Source organism: Gossypium hirsutum, chromosome A04, assembly GCF_007990345.1.
Source record: "Gossypium hirsutum isolate 1008001.06 chromosome A04, Gossypium_hirsutum_v2.1, whole genome shotgun sequence".
Taxonomy (NCBI): domain Eukaryota; kingdom Viridiplantae; phylum Streptophyta; class Magnoliopsida; order Malvales; family Malvaceae; genus Gossypium; species Gossypium hirsutum.
Window position 1 is genome coordinate 8,245,736 of NC_053427.1, and position 15,435 is coordinate 8,261,170.

Below are 15,435 nucleotides of genomic sequence, written 5' to 3' on the forward strand. Positions count from 1 at the left end.
GAAATGGGTTTTAACTTTGTATAATAAAACAAAACAGCATGCCAGTACATGTTTTGACTGGGTCCACACGCATTTTACCCTTAAATGGGTAATTTGCGTGGCCAGTCCTTCCTATTTGCGCCATCCTTGATTTGACCCTATTTGGTTTCTTTAATTTGGCCCTAAAATTTATCGCGATTTTCAATTTAATCCTAGCTGGTGCTATGCGTTCTAGAAAGGGGGTTATTGCACTTTAGGCCCTTCGTTGTTTCATGCGTGTTTAAATAAGCCCTTTTCTTTTTTTTTTTATTTTTAATTTGCCCCAAAACTTTAGCCCTTTTTTTAATTTAAGTTGAATTTTATATTATCTTTGCTATTTTAATTTATAATATTAGTTCCAATAATATTATATATATACTTTTAAATACACTATTTTATTTTCTATTATTATAAATATTAATATTTTCCTTCCGTTATTATTATATCGTATCGTCCTTTTTTATTATCATATCATTATGTACACATTATTTATATTATTTTTACTACTATTATTATATCTATTATTAGTATTAGTATTATAATTACTATTATTACACTTTTATATATATATATTTATATGTAAAGTTATCAATGGTTATTTTTATCATCATCTTAATATTAATATGTATTTATTTTTAACATATATATGTGTATATTTATGAGGTATTATTAATAATTGTTTTGTAACATTATTATTATTTCTAATGTGTATGTATTATATATATATATATTTAAAACTATATTATGTATATATTATATATATTATATATATTTATTATATTTTTATGTATATATTTTTAATATCATATTATTCATATATTTTTTATATTATGTAAATATTTTCAATACTACATTATGTATATATTTTTGTCTATATTGTATACATACTTTTAATACTCAATACTATTATCATAAATATGTTCTTGATATATGTATGTACGTATATGTGTTTTTTTTTCTTTATTCACATATTATTATCATCATTTTCCACTTTTTATTATACTATTTTTATTTTTGTACATACTTCTAATATCATTATTATTACTATTATTATTATATATATATGTGTGTGTGTATATTTCATGTAATATTTGTGTTTCATTATTATTTCTAGTATGTATATATTATGTATATATTTTTAATACTACGTATACATTTTTATTTCTATTATTACGTATATATTTTAATACATATATGTATATATTTATATACCGTTATCATTAGTTATTTCTTATTATCATTGTTTTCAATAAATATTGTATATATATTTTTAATCTAGTATTATATGTTGTACATATATATGTTCCCTACTATTTCATATTTACATTATTATTACCATGTTTAATACCATGTGTTATTATCGTTTCGTACTATTATTATTTATATTATTATTAGTTTTCATTATCATTGTCATTTTTATTTTACCGTGTTTTATTTATTTTTACGCGTTCGATCATTTCATTTTCCTTATGTATTTGTTTATATTTGCATATTGCTAGCCTTGCTATTATTTCACCTTTTATAATTGTTCATATTATTATTTTTGACATTGTCGCACCTATTATTATGTTATTACATATTAGCACCATAATTTGCTCTCATGTTTTACCATAAATAACATTATGTTTTCCACTTGATACCTTAAAATGATTCTTTCATAAAAGTGATATTCCGTATTTGGTAATTCGAGACAATCGTGCCCTAACTTACTGGGTTTCGATTTTTCTCATTTAACCTAAATAACGGGATACTCTTTTAAAATGCAATACGAGTTTTGAAAAATACTTATTATCGGAGATACGAGGTGTTGTGCCCTAACTTACCGGGTATGGCATTTTGTTACCTCGAAATAGGATTTTTCGCAAGTAAAGGCAATATTAGATGTTTGGCAATTCGGGGAATCGTGCCCTATCGTGCTGGGTTGCAATTTCCTGTTGTTCGAAATAATCGAATATTCCTTCGGTGTTCCACTCACTTCTTTTAAAAAATTTCATTAAAACGAAAGAGATGTTCGATATTTAGCAATTCATGGAATCGTGCCCTAACGTGTTGGGTTGCAATTTCTCGTTTGCTCAAAATAATCGAATGTCTCTTTAGAATTTCATTCATGTTTTCTAAAAAAAAAACTTATAAAGGAAATGTTCGGTATTTAGCAGTTTGGGGAATAGTACCCTATCGTGCTGGGTTGCAAATCTCTCGTTTGTTCAAAATAATCGAATATCCCTTTGGAATTTCACTCGTGTTTTCTAAGGCGAGGCAATATTCAATGTTTGGTAATTCGAGGAAACGTGCCCTAACTTACTGGGTTTCGACTTTCCTCATTCATCTTAACTAACCGAATATCCTTTTGAAATACACGTATTTTTATATAAAAGCCAAGCTCGCTCTCGAAAATTCAAGATGTCGTGTCCTAACTTACTGGATGTGACATTTTATATTTTGAGATGAGAAGGTCTTTAACATTTGAGCATTTTCTTTACAAAGAGGGATCGTATTTTAAATTCTTTCAAGTTTTCAAATTTTCGACACTAAGACATTAATTAATCAACTAGGTACCAATTTTTGGGCGTTACGAGGGTGCTAATCCTTCCTCGTGCGTAACTGACTCCCGAACCTGTTTTCTTGATTTACGTGGACCAAAATCGTTGTTTAAATAAATCAAACCATTTATTAAAAACAACCACTTTTACAAGGTGATCCAATCACACCTAAACAAAAAAGATTGGTGGCGACTCCATTTTCGCTTTCCAAAAAGTCGATCCATCATTTTTAATTTTTTAAATCGAAATAAAAAATGGTTTCGACAATAGTAATTACTAGTACTTTTAGTCCTTGTGGATACGATATTTCCGGTCTCACCATAACTATACTACTATTCGATAGGTACACTTGCCTTAGTCGAATTTTTAGTTAGCTTAGGGACCATTAAGTTTTTTGGCGCCGTTGCCAAGGACTAAGATATTAGGAACACTTAATTTTTATTACTTTAGCCATTTCTTATTTTCAATTTAATTTTTTTTATTTTAATTACTAATTTTTTCTTTTATTTACTTCTAGCAGGTTTTTATAGTTTATGACTAGAAGAAACCCGTTAGGACCTCTACTTTTTGACAGCGAAATTGAAAGCACAGCTTGTAGAAATCATAGAGAAATAAGGCGAAGTTTACAGTATATAGAGGAAGAGCATGAGGAAGACACCATTAATACCAGGAGATGGCTAAAAATTAAAATAATTCGCGGCCTCCTGTGGTTTCTGCAAATCTAGTAAATCAGAATCCTGCTCCTCGTACTATGTACGACTATGCTTGTAACACCCCTAATCGTATCCGCTGCCAGAATAGGGTTTCGGAGCATTACTACCATTTACAGATCACTAAAAAAAATTAAATACTTAACGATTCAATGCAACATTATAAATAAATATATTACCATTCAATCAACAATTTGACACTTGTACAAGCATCAAACAGCAACATTGTTAGTATACTTGCACATATCTCATATAAATTCAACATTGATATATCTATTTTCTCGACATATCGCACTTGAGTTTAATAATAGTCTCAACTTACATAATTTCCTTATCTCAACATATCGAAGATAATCATGTATGTACATGTCATGAAACATATCATGCTCTTACCATTTCTTCATAAGCATATATCATTCATTTCATTATATCAATATTTCATGCTCCATCATTTCCATATATTTTATGTATATTTATTCCGGTAATAGCTTATATCAAACTTAACATAAATTATATTCCATGTACTTATACTTATTTCGTTTATCTATCTTCATAATTATTTCATATAACCATTCGTCATCTGATACATATTACCTGAATATCAATTGTTCAACAGATGTTAGAGCGTCTCCCATCCACAGTCTTATTTATCTTTGACATGATGCCATAGTGTCTTTTAACTATGGTTTTACTCATTTTCTGTCATGTTGCCATGGTATCTTTCAACCATGGTCTTGTTCATTTCATATCACGTTGCCATGGTATCTTTCAATCATGGTCTTACACATTTCATATTAGGTTGCCATGGTATCTTTCAACCATGGTCTTACACATTTCATATCAGGCTGCCATGGTATCTTTCAACCATGGTCTTACACATTTCATATCAGAGAGCACACTCCCGCGAACCTCATCCTTACAGTGGGATTACCAGTCCAGGCTAAATCCCCTGCAACGACAATTACTCTAATGAGCTTGGATCTGAATTACCAGTCCAGGCTAAATTCAGACCCTAATTCGAATTACCCGTTCGAGCTAAATCCATTTTACACGTATTCTTCGGGAGGGCTATATCAGAATAGGATCACCCGTCTGGGCTAGATCCTTTTTACTGTCAATTCCTTTTCAGAGATCCATCGAATTTTCCTTTCATTCAACTGGTATTTATTTTCAATTTATATCGAGTATTATCAATATTTCATCAAATATCATGAATTGAACATTCAAATCATATTTTCATCACATAACCACATATTTCAAGTATTTAAAATACAATTCAAGTAACACAAACTTACCTTATTGCTTGTTTGTGTTTATAATTTCATTAATCCGATATCTTTTCTTTTCCACGATCAAGTCTCATATATGAGTCGTCTGGATCTTTATAAATAAATTTGATCATCATTTTCATTCATTTCATCTTCTAATGCATTTAATTAATGCTCTAGGAAAAATTACCATTTTGCCCCTAAACTTTTAATTAATGACGATTTCGTCCTTAGGGTCAGGAAAATAAAATTCTTGCAATTTAATCCTTATTTCCAGCTATTATTCTCATATATATTGATAACGGTCCATGAATTCTATAAAATATCAGAATTTTCCATAATTTCAACACTTTTCAATTTAATTCCTAAAACATGTTTTCCCCCGATCTTGAACTAAATTAATAATTTCATTCAATTTTGTAATTTAAATAATAAAATAATCCATTTCATGCAATTTGGTCATTTCTGACATTTTTACAAAATTACCCATAAAGTTTTACTTTTATTCAATTTAGTCCCTAAGCCTAAAATATGCAAATTAGCCATGCTTAATGAATATTCATATATGTTTTCCTCCTCCTCCTCTCCATTACACATCCTTGATGTATGTAGCACACTTGTAAGTAACATTATCTATAATCTTTATTATTTACTTTTATGAATATTCAAGCTGTCCATCTGTGTCATAGTCACTAAATTATTTATATCTGGAGCTATAGGACTCCAAATTAAGATCCTCTAATTTTCCCTGAAACTAGACTCATATATATTCTTACCATAAAATTTTAAGAATTTTTGATTCAGTCAATAAGTACAGTTTATTCTTTAAAGTTACCCCTATTCTGCTGTCTGACAGTTGTGACCCTTCTTCACTAAATATTAATTATCTCCTTGTACAGAATTCGAATTATATTCATATTTGTTTCTATTGAAAATAGACTCATGAAGGATTCTAAACATATAAATTTAATCCCCTAATTATTTTTATCCAAAATTTTGTATGATTTTACAAATTCAGAACAGGGGAACCTGAAATCATTCTGACCTTGTCTCACAAAATTCATCATATCTCATGATTTAGAATTCCATTGCTTACATAATTTCTTCTATAAGACACTAGACTTAATAAGATTTAATTTAATATTTTATTCATCCTATAATTAGATTTCTAAAATTTTTGATGATTTTTCAAAGTTAGACTACTGCTGCTGTCCAAAACTGTTTTAGTACAAGATATTAATTACCATGTTATAACATCCTTATTTTCTTTTTCTACACCATTTCTCATCACTTTCTCTTATTTTTTCTTCACTAACATATCAAGAACATAGGACCTTATGTAAGAAAACTCTACTATAACATTATTTCCATGCTTTATCAATAATAACAAACTTAAAAACATATTGAAATCTTGATGTACTTACCTTTTCTTATTGACTTCAATCTTTAACTTGATTTTTCTCTCTCCTCCAGCTTCGATTTCTTGAATCCAACTTGATATTCTTGCTCCCCATCATCTTCTTGCTATCTTTCTCTCTTGATGGCTATGAAAATTCTTTCAATTTTTAGGTGAAAATAATGAATTTTTGGTGGAAGGACTAAATTGTAAAGAAAGCAAACTTCTTTTCTTCTTCTTATCTTACGTTAGTTTGCATGGGAAAAGAAATGTGTTGATAATTCTTCATCTTTCCTTCCTTTTATACTAAATAAATAATAATATAATAATAATAAACATCTCATAAAATATTAATAAAATAATATTTATCTAATTAATTAATTTAAAATATCATCAACATAATCATTACATTCTAGAATTCTCTCTCTTACTAATTGACCATTTTGCCCTTCATGATCTTTTAGAATTCCATCCTTGAGTCATCACTTAATTTGGTAAAATTACAATTTAGTCCCTAATAATTTTTTTACCTATTCAAATTGGTCCTAATTCATCATTTTTTCTTGGTTTCTAGATCATTCCACCCTTAAAATATTTGCACAATTAGTCCTTCAAATTTTTTATATTTACACTTCAATCCCTTAAATTTTGAGTATTTACTCTTGTGCAACAAGACTTTTCTCATCTTTGCAATTTAGTCCTTTCTTGAATTAATATATCATAATATACTTCTCAATATTGACATCACTCAAGAATTCCCTTTTTGTCACTTTATTTCCTTATTTTACTATATCACGGATAATATTTTACTGTAAAAATTTTCGGGGTATTACAATGGTAAGCCCAATTTAACAGGAACTGAATCGAGTATAGTTAGACCTACTGTTGCTGCAAATAATTTTGAATTGAAACCTAACATGATTCAAATGATACAACAGTTTGTTCAGTTTGATGATTTGCAGGACGACGATCTAGGCACTTATTTAGCAAATTTTCTGGAATTCTGCGACACCTTTAAGATAATGGCGTTTCTGACGATGCCATTCGCCTTCAGTTATTTCCCTTTTCATTACGAAATAAGGCTAAACAGTGGTTGAACACGTTACCATGAGGGTCAATCACTACTTGGGAACAAATGACCGAAAAATTTCTGCTTAAATATTTTTCGTCGGCTAAAATAGCAAAGTTAAGGACTGATATCTCTTCTTTTGTGCAGATGGATTTAGAAACACTTTATGATGCATGGGAGAGATACAAAGATTTATTGAGAAGGTGCCCTCACCATGGGTTACCTCTTTGGTTACAGGTTCAAAATTTCCACAACGGTTTAAATCCCTCAACTAAACAAACGGTCGACGCAGCTTATGAGTTCATAGAAGAGATGTCGCTGAACAAGTATCAGTGGCAAGTCATGAGGACAAAACCGACAAAAGCAGCCGGCGTTTTTAACGTTGACTCATTTACTATGCTTTCAAATCAAGCAGAACTTCTTAATAAGATGATTGATGGTTTATTTGGTTCTACGCAGGTATATCCAGTAATACAGTGTGATGGAAGTGGAGGTGGGACGGGCAATTTAGAATATCCACCTTACGGCCCCAACATGGAGAATGGGTAATAATCCTCGACCTCAAAGTAGTTCTTACTGTAACACTTACAATGCAAATTGGAGGAACCACCCAAATTTCTCATGGGGAGGCCAAGGGAATCAGAGACAACCACCCACTCCAAGCTTCCAATAACAACTTTACCAGCAAGAGAAAAAGCCAAATCTTGAGGAGATGATGACAAAGTTTATTTCAGTAGTGGAAACCCGTTTTCAGAACACTGAAACTGCACTTAAAAATCAGCAAGCATTAATTCAAGGGCTCGAGAATCAAATAGGACAATTGGCTAAGATGATTTCAGAGAGACCACTATGGAGTCTATCTAGTAACACCGAACCCAATCTAAAAGAGCATGTGAAAGCAGTTACACTAAGGAGTGGAAAGGTGTTAGCTGAATTTGAAAAGAAGCTGCCACAAGAAGCTGATAGGAAAGAAGATGAAGAGTTAAAACCTGAAATAAGTAAAAAACCAGTACTGAGGGAATATAAACCACCGATCCCGTATCAAGCAAAGTTGAAGAAAGACCGCATGGATGCACAATTTGGTAAATTTCTTAAACTTTTTAAACAATTTCAAATTAACTTACCTTTTATTGAAGCTATCTCGCATATGCATACACATGCAAAATTTTTGAAGGATCTTTTAACAAATAAAATGAAGTTTGAAGAGTTGTCTATAGTAGAACTCAACGAAGAGTGCTCGACTATACTCTAAAATAAACTGCCAACCAAACTGAAAGATCCAAGAAGTTTTACTATTCCCTGGTAACTTAAATGTTGATAAGGCACTAGTTGATTTAGGCGCTAGCATTAATTTGGTGCCTTCCAAAATGTTCAAGCAACTTGGCCTTGGGGAACCAAAACCTACTAGGATGAGTATTCAACTAGCTGATAGATCTGTTAAATATCCTAGGGGTATTATCGAAGATGTACTCGTAAAAGTAGATAAATTCATTTTTTCTGTTAATTTTATTATGCTTGACATAGATGAGGATGTTGAGGTGCTTTTAATTTTAGGTCGCCCTTTTTTAGCCATTGATAGAGTTGTTATTGATGTAGGCGACGGTACACTTGTGCTTAGGGTAGGTGACGAAGAGATTATTTTTAAAACTTATGATGCCATGAAATTTTCTAGAGAACAAGATGACTCCTGTTATTTTATTGATTCTATTGATCATGCTACTCAAGACTTTTTACAGGAAATATAACATAAGGACACGTTGGAACTGTGTTTTACCTAAAGAGAGGAGGTAAATGACGGTGATTCTACGATAGGTAAGACAAAAGCTGAACTAAATCTTAATAAGCCTTCACTGAGACAGAAGAGTTATGAGGGTATTGAAGTAAAGAATAAATTAAAATTAAAACCCTCTGTTGAAAAACCTCCTAAATTGGAATTGAAGCAACTACCAAATCACCTAGAATATGCGTTTCTTGGAAATAACTCCACATTACTAGTGATCATTGCTTCAGATTTATAGCCAACTAAAAAGGACGAATTACTTCAAGTATTGAAGGAGCATAAAAGATCTATAGCTTGGAAGATTTCTGACATAAGAGGGATCAGCCCTTCTTTCTGCGCACATAAAATTTTAATGGAAGATGAATATAAACCTTGCGTGTAAGCTCAAAGACGACTAAATCCTAACATGAAAGAAGTCATAAAAGCTGAGGTAATTAAACTTCTAGATGCTGGAATCATTTATCCTATTTCTGATAGTTCTTGAATGAGTCCTGTGCAGGTTATCCCTAAGAAATGAGGCATGACTGTTATGGCTAATGAGAAGAACGAATTGATCCCAACACGAACAGTCATGGGATGGAGAGTTTGCGTTAACTATAGGAAATTGAACGATGCCACAAGGAGATATTACTTTCCTTTACCATTCATTGATCAGATGTTGGAAAGATTATCTAGGCATATGTATTATTGCTTCCTAGATGGACTTTCTGGTTACTTCCAAATCCAAATAGCTCCTAAGGACCAAGAGAAAATGACATTTACATGTCCATACAGTACGTTTGCTTATCGACGAATTCCTTTTGATGAACTCGTAGAAGACATTATAGAGGTATTTATAGATGACTTCTTGGTATTCGATAATTTTTTCCATCTTTGCCTGAAAAATTTAAAACGAGTCCTAATGATATGTGAGGAAACGAACCTTGTACTGAGTTGGAAAAAATGTCACTTCATGGTTCGTGAAGGGATTGTGTTAGGTCACAAAATTTCTAGCAAGGGGATCGAGGTTGACAAAGCAAAAGTTGAAACTATTAAGAAATTACCTCCCCCTAAATCAGTTAAGGCTATTCAAAGCTTTTTAGGTAATGCTAGATTTTATAGAAGATTTATTAAAGATTTTTCTAAAATAACTAAGCCTTTAACGAATTCACTAGAAAAAGATGTGCCCTTCAATTCGATCAGATAATATCTCCAAACGTGACCAAATGCCTCAAACGTATATACTTTCATGTGAAATATTTGATATATGGGGTAGTAATTTTATGGGTCCATTCCCTAGCTCATTTGGGAACAAATACATCTTAGTAGTCATTGATTATATGTCCGAATGGGTGAAAGCCCCAACTTTACCTACTAATGATGCTAGAGTGGTGCTGAGATTTCTTAAGAAACTCTTCTCTCGATTTGGAACACCTAGTGCAATTATCAGTGATAGGGCTACTCACTTTTGTAATGCTCAATTTGATAAAACCCTTGAGAAATATGGAGTTTACCATAGAACAGTTACCCTTTACCATCCTCAAACTAGTGGACAAGTCGAGGTAACAAACCAAGAGCTTAAACTTATCCTAGAAAAGACTATAGAGTCAAATACGAAGGATTGGGTAATGAAAATAGATGATACTTTATGGGCCTATAGAACTGTTTTTAAGACCCCCATAGGAACATCTCCTTACAGACTTGTTTATAGGACAATTTGTCATTTACCGTTTGAACTAGAGCATAAAGCATTTTGGGCTATAAAATTCCTAAATTTTGATCCCAAACTCACAGGTGAGAAAAGATTGATGCAGCTGAAAGAGTTAGATGAATGGCGAGCTAATGCATATAAGAACTCACTATTATAGAAAGAAGCCACGAAGCACCGCCATGATGCTCGTTTAAGGCAACACAAGCAATTTATAGCAAGAGATCTTGTCCAGCTATACAACTCAAGGCTCAAATTGTTTCCTGGAAAGTTAAAATCATGATGGTCAAGTCCATTCATGGTCCAAATTGTTTTCCCATATGGCACAGTAGAGGTAACTCATCCAACCCACGAAACTTTCAAGGTAAACAGACATCGTCTTAAACTTTATAATGGTGAGGATTTTAAAGATTATAGAGAGGAGTTATGGCTCCACGAAACCGCCTAAATATGCCACAAGGTAAAGTCAAGCTTAGACTTTAAATAAGCGTTCCTCGGGAGGCAACCCAAGAACTAACCCCACTAAATAAGTTTATTTTTCTTTCTTTCTTTTATTTTTCATGGTTTAATTGTAGGTATTCTTGACACACACAACTAGACACACGGGCGTTCCCTAGGTCGTGTGTTCGCCACAGGACTGGAACACGGGCGTGTTCATGGACGTGTTAAAACAGGACAAATGTTTTCCCCAAGACAGGATGACACAAAGGTTGCAATAAATAGCCACGGCCGTACGACCGTGTGCATCACATGGCTAAAGGACACAGGCGTGTTCTAGACTGTGTTGAAACTGCACTTTAATTTTCCAAAAGTAGCAGAGGCACGGCATGTGTTAAATCGCCATAGTCGTGCGAGGCAGCCGTATACGTCACACGGTCATAAACACGGGCATGCCTAAGGTCGTATGGGAACTTGCACAAACACTGAGACTTTTAACAAGTCAAAATAGAATACGAGATTATGCCATGGTCGTTCCCAAAAGCCTTGGGCAATCCAATTTACAAAACATGGGCGTATTGGACCTAACACGGGCATGGGAGAAGCGAATGAATTAGCACATGGCCGTGCGATGTAGCCATATGGGCCACACGGCCTAGACATACGGGCATGCTCATAGACCGTGTGCGATACTGACTTAAGTCATCAGACCATAAGAACAAATTAGGACACGGGCGTGTTAGACCTAACACGAGCGTAGAAGAAGTGAATGAACAAGCACAAGGCCATGCGACGCTGTTGTGCGCACCACACGACCTGGGGACATGGGCGTGTCTAAAAGGCCGTGTGCGATACCGACTTAAAATTTCACGAAAAATGCAGGCTAGGAGCACATCACACGGGCGTGGGCCATGGCCATGTGGTCTAAATAGGGCCTGCACAATTGTGGCCTTTTTTATTTTTCCCTAACCCTAATTCCCCCCATTCCTATTAAAACCCACTATTCATCCCTCCACCCCCTTTCCCTATTCACTCTTCACTATTCCTCCATCTTCTTCAACCAGCTCCATTCTCCTTCTCCATTTTTCTTTCCCTTTTATTTTCCATTTCTCTTCTTTCCTCCTTCTCCCTCCTTATTCCTTTCCTCATATTTTCTTTTCATTTCTCCTTGCCCTCTGACTACTAAGCACAACTGCACGCCTCCGTACTCCACCACCGACCACCACTATCAGTTTCCTCTCTTGCACCTCTAACCCCTTTACATTATTTTAATCATTATTATTATTATTATTACTTTTATTACTCTTATTTCTTAATCACTGTTCTATCTTATTCCTATTCGATTGATATATTGTTATTTTTACTTTTGCTTTAATGACATTGTGATCCTTACTCAGTTACAGTTTTTCTTGATTTTATGCTTAAATTAGTTTTGGACATTCGCAATATGCTGCATATATTTTAGGGTAATATGTTTTGTTAGTTTAATTTGTATTCTGCCTGTTCATTTGTTTTTAGTTATTTAGTACTCAATTATTTCACTTTCCACTAGGCATTACGATTCTACTTATTTCTCCTACTTGATTAAAGTTGAACTTGGATGCTTGTCTTGTACTAGTTTTCCCATTATATTGATTTGTCCAATGGAATTCTATGTTTACTTTTGCAGGACACTATGACAAATACTCGCGGGAAAAAGTCCGCAGTCCCCGCTTCTAAAAAGCGAAAGGGTGCAGAAGTGATATCTTCTAGCGCAACTACCGAAATACGCCATACTTTTCTCCAATTTTCACCAGGACCTCAGGAGGAGTTGTTTCAAATTCTACGTACCCGACCCCTTAGTGTGGGTCATTGCGTCGATTGGGCCACATTAGAGCAAGTCCACCAAGCTAACTCAATACGGGCCCTCCTCACTACCGCTCTTTGGGACCGCTTCTTCGACATCATTGAGTCGACGTACCTGGAGTTCACTTTGGAACTTTGTTCGACATTTCAGTTACAGACGATTATGGTGGAGTACGACGGCCCAAGCACAGTCTAATTCTGTCTTCGCGGTCTAGTGCGAAAATTGAGTGTCCCAGAATTTGGAGTTGCCTTGGGACTTTATACAGAAGACTTTATAGAGGTTGAAAATTTTCCCCATCTCCACCGTCACATCCATTATGCACCTTTCTCATGTTGGGCAGCCCTCATGCCTGCTACAGGCATCTACGACCTCAGCCGCTCCAAGACATCGACTCTATCTCCAGCATTACGATATCTCTACACCCTTTTAGCACACATCTTAACAGGGCGACGAGAGAGCCCTGACGTTGTTAACACTCACGACCCATACTTTTTATGGAGCATGAGGCAAGGGCATGTTTTTGATCTCGCATACTTCATCGCCCTCGCTTTTCACCATCAAACTGAGCGACACCGAAAGGGAGTTATTTGCATCGGCCCTTACGTGACTCATATAGCTCGACATTTTAGGCTCCTGAACACATTAGCATAGTCCTCATCGCTGACACTCATCGGCCAGATGTCCCCATAGGGCATCTCAAGTATGCTCCACATGAGGATTATAGAGTGTCATCGTGGGTTCGATCCTCCTCAATACCGAGTATCATGAGATGAAGATGACCTCTAGGATATTCTTAATGATGTCCCTTCATTTCATGAGGACCCACATTCTCTGCCACCACCGAGTCACAGACCAGTTCATGCGACTACTTCATTGACAGAAATTTCTGACCACTTGAATCGCTTTGAGCAATATTGCACTCAGCGATTCGACAACATAGAGGCGACTCTACAGTAGATTTGCTAGCATTTTTACATTTCGCCTCTAGCATCAGCACCTCACGATCCAGCTGCCGATGAGGACTTTTGAGTCCATTTATTTTTCACTTTATTTTTATTTTTAGGTTTGCTTTTTTTTCATGTTCTTAAAAGACTTTTATTAGTATAGTTTGAATTTTTTTATCTAGTTGTTTCTTTATGGCTAACCATAACAACCCCATCGATATAACTTCTTAAAACATTACTGATGACATCGCAGTTTCAAAAGGTTCAGTTGATTGGGGCTACTCAGGAATATACAAACAATCCTCCATGACTGTCATGACCTGCTCGACCATGACCATAGCTGCCACGACACCGACCACTACGATAACCTCTTCGCATGACACTGGGATTGTGGAACCCAACCTCTACCACCACCGGAGTATCCTGCCCCACTTTTACCTATGCCTAGTTACACATTCACTTCCTTTCCAATGTCTACAAATCCACTTTCGCCATTCCAAGGATTACATAAGAATTTAGGGCAGTTTCACTCATCCCTCTCTTTTGTTATGCTTATATTATTATTATCTTTCTTGTACATTGAGGATAATGTACATCTTAAGTATGAGGAGGTGATCGTGCTTTTCTATGATAAGTTTTATAATTTTATAATTAATCATTCTTGAAACTAACTATTATCACGGCGTAGGCAAGTGTACCTATCGAATAGTAGTATGGCTTTAGCAAGACCGGATTGTCAAACCCAAAGGACTAAAAGTACTAGTAATGACTGTTTTTTTATTATCTAGCCTAAGAAATAAAAGGGGTTTGTTTAAACTAACTAATTAATTAAACTAAGAACTTGCAGAAAATAGAATTGGGAAATTATCTCTAGGGAAGCGATTGATTAAAGACAATACCTAAGGAAAAATCCACCTAGATTTTTACTTGTTATTCTAGCTGCGAACCAGACTATTTATTCATTTAACTTGTTCCGTAGAAATCTCTAAGTTATGTTATTATCCCTATTCAAGACTAATAACGTCTAATCCCTAGGTTGAATAACCGAGACTTTTCTCTAATTAACACCTTAGGGTTGCATTAGCTCGTTCTATGGATTCCTTTATTAGGTTTCACCCTAATCCGGCAAAATCTTGTCACCCTATCTTTAGACTCACAATCAACTCCACTTAACTATGACAAAGTTACTCTTAATCAGGGTCTATTCCTCCTCCAACTAAGAGTAGTAACTTGAAGTGATACCCTGGAATACCAAAACCAGAATTAAGTACACATAATTAAGAACAAGTCAAATATTTATCATATGATTCAGAAAATAATAACAAGATTCGTCTTAGGTTTCATCCCCCTTAGGTATTTAGGGGTTTAGTTCATAACTAAATAAGAAAACATCTCAGAATAATAAAGAATACAAAACATAAAGAAAACCCAAAACTCCTGAACGGGAAATTGAGGAGAGATCTTCAGTCTTGATGGTGAATCCGGCTTCTGAGATGGATCAATCGGCTTCCTCGGAGTAATTCCTTACTACCTATTCTCTGTCCCCCTTTTCTTCTTCCTTTAGGGTGTATTTATAGGCATTGGAATGTTTAAAAGCCCTAAAACTTGCCCTTTTCTGAATGAAACTTAGTTAGGGTTCGACAAGGACATGCTCGTGTGGCACGGCCGTGTGTGAATACTTCAGGTCGTGTTCGAGCTTGTTAGATTGGCACGGGCGTGTGTTCTACCCATGTGAGTCG

At 34.4% G+C, this 15,435-nt stretch overlaps 1 non-coding gene across 1 annotated transcript; it reads right to left on the reverse strand.

Annotated features, from left to right (window-relative positions):
- Positions 1-7,115: 7,115 nt before the first annotated feature.
- Positions 7,116-7,222, reverse strand: LOC121228347 (small nucleolar RNA R71). Its single transcript, XR_005925923.1, has one exon. It is a non-coding gene; the product is annotated as a small nucleolar RNA R71 (small nucleolar RNA).
- Between the last annotated feature and the right edge of the window lie 8,213 nt (positions 7,223-15,435).